This window comes from Schistocerca nitens, chromosome 7 (genome assembly GCF_023898315.1).
Source record: "Schistocerca nitens isolate TAMUIC-IGC-003100 chromosome 7, iqSchNite1.1, whole genome shotgun sequence".
NCBI classification, from domain to species: Eukaryota; Metazoa; Arthropoda; class Insecta; order Orthoptera; family Acrididae; genus Schistocerca; species Schistocerca nitens.
Genome location: NC_064620.1, coordinates 309282620 through 309285119, shown reverse-complemented (window position 1 = coordinate 309285119; position 2500 = coordinate 309282620). Strand labels below are relative to the sequence as shown.

The 2500-nt window shown below is 56.3% G+C and overlaps 1 non-coding gene across 1 annotated transcript in view; it reads right to left on the bottom strand.

Annotated features, from left to right (window-relative positions):
* Positions 1–714, bottom strand: part of LOC126197092 (small subunit ribosomal RNA) — a 1909-nt gene extending 1195 nt beyond the window's left edge. Inside the window, exon 1 of the ribosomal RNA XR_007539493.1 lies at positions 1–714. This exon is cut by the window's left edge and continues 1195 nt beyond it. This is a non-coding gene — a ribosomal RNA (small subunit ribosomal RNA).
* Between the last annotated feature and the right edge of the window lie 1786 nt (positions 715–2500).

Here is a 2500-nt window from a genome sequence, read left to right as displayed (position 1 = left end):
TCCCACGATACATGCCAGTTAAACACCGACGGGCGGTGAACCAACAGCGTGGGACACAAATCCAACTACGAGCTTTTTAACCGCAACAACTTTAATATACGCTATTGGAGCTGGAATTACCGCGGCTGCTGGCACCAGACTTGCCCTCCAATAGATACTCGTTAAAGGATTTAAAGTGTACTCATTCCGATTACGGGGCCTCGGATGAGTCCCGTATCGTTATTTTTCGTCACTACCTCCCCGTGCCGGGAGTGGGTAATTTGCGCGCCTGCTGCCTTCCTTGGATGTGGTAGCCGTTTCTCAGGCTCCCTCTCCGGAATCGAACCCTGATTCCCCGTTACCCGTTACAACCATGGTAGGCGCAGAACCTACCATCGACAGTTGATAAGGCAGACATTTGAAAGATGCGTCGCCGGTACGAGGACCGTGCGATCAGCCCAAAGTTATTCAGAGTCACCAAGGCAAACGGACCGGACGAGCCGACCGATTGGTTTTGATCTAATAAAAGCGTCCCTTCCATCTCTGGTCGGGACTCTGTTTGCATGTATTAGCTCTAGAATTACCACAGTTATCCAAGTAACGTGGGTACGATCTAAGGAACCATAACTGATTTAATGAGCCATTCGCGGTTTCACCTTAATGCGGCTTGTACTGAGACATGCATGGCTTAATCTTTGAGACAAGCATATGACTACTGGCAGGATCAACCAGGGAGCTGCGTCAACTAGAGCTGAGCAGCCGGCCGCCCGGGAGTGTGTCCCGGGGGCCCGCGCGAACACGCAAGCGTCCGCTCAATTATTCTGCAAACAGGAGGAGGCAGAGCTCCCCTGCACGATACACCTCGAAACCCTCTCAGGTCCCGGCGGCGCGCAGCGCCGTCCTAAGTACTTGGTCGGGTTCGAGAGAGGCGCAATCGCCCGGAGTTAGGCGAGTAGACGCTTTCAGTGCGACCACCCGTGCTCCCAACTGAGCTTGCCGCTGCCGACAGAGGCCCGGGAGCGTGCTGTCGTGGTGTTGCCGGCGGGAGACAACACGCGGCCACAAACAGTGACCGGGCAGCTCCAACGCCAGCGCCACAGGGGGGCAGAGCCCCACTTGGGTGCCAAAGCGAACTCTCCCAGCACAGCGCACGCGCCAACACATCCGCACAGCTGCGATACAAACCACCTGCGAGAACCGCGGGGGCGACCGAGCAGCAGACGGCGTCGCGGCGCCGAGTGCCGGGCGGCGGCGCATCCTCAACGCACACAGTCCTCAATCGGACCAGCACACTGCAGATGTCCACCGCGCTTCGCACCGGGCCCGCGAGGACCCACTTTGGCCGCACGGCGCCGCGCGCTGGGTGCGCCGGCGCGCAGCTGCGCCGCCTGCCGCGCCAGTCGGCCGGCGCGCCTGCCACTGGGCGCCCCCACCAGGCGGCTGTAGCGCGTGCGCCCACGCAGCGCGCGGCCAGCACGCCGGGCGCTGCCCCCGCAACGGCCGGGGACGGTCCCACCCAGCCACCGCCGCGTATCGCTTCATACCCACATGCCCACTCACGTTCGTGGGTATGACGGGTGTCGCTGAAGCAACCGGTTAATAGCTGTACCGATCGTCGCTATCAACGATTCACCTGCAGCGTGAACAACCGCTCAACAACGGATTTCCAGTTCATTTGCGTAACGTGGGCAGCAAACGTAGACGTCCATCTACATTTGCTAATTCAACGAGTCTTGCATGCCTGGCTGTTAAGTGTCACGACACGCTACATCAGCACACATACACGCTGCGACGTGTGCAGGAGAGAACACGTGAAAGATGGCCCGCGTACGTATGCGAATGCCATTGCACAGCTGCGAAGCTGATTAAACACGCAAACACCTGACCGACGAGCTAGAGGAGACAGGGAGGGGGGGGGGGGGCGATATACATCCTATAGCAGTACACATTACAGTGGATAGCGGGACCATGTGGAAAGAACGCAACACTCGCAACATGTTGTGAGGGTACGCACCGTAACATGAAACAATACGCAGGACACCAGAGAGTGCGTGCGCTGATCTATGTTGAGAGGGTTGCGATTCGGCAACGCTACATGAATTTCTCGATTCATATAACAATTAAGAGGGCAGGTTCAGGCCCAACATAGGTTAGGTTAAGGCCCAACATAGGTTAGGTTAAGGCCCAACATAGGTTAGGTTAAGGCCCAACATAGGTTAGGTTAAGGCCCAACATAGGTTAGGTTAAGGCCCAACATAGGTTAGGTTAAGGCCCAACATAGGTTAGGTTAAGGCCCAACATAGGTTAGGTTAAGGCCCAACATAGGTTAGGTTAAGGCCCAACATAGGTTAGGTTAAGGCCCAACATAGGTTAGGTTAAGGCCCAACATAGGTTAGGTTAAGGCCCAACATAGGTTAGGTTAAGGCGCAACATAGGTTAGGTTAAGGCGCAACATAGGTTAGGTTAAGGCGCAACATAGGTTAGGTTAAGGCGCAACATAGGTTAGGTTAAGGCGCAACAT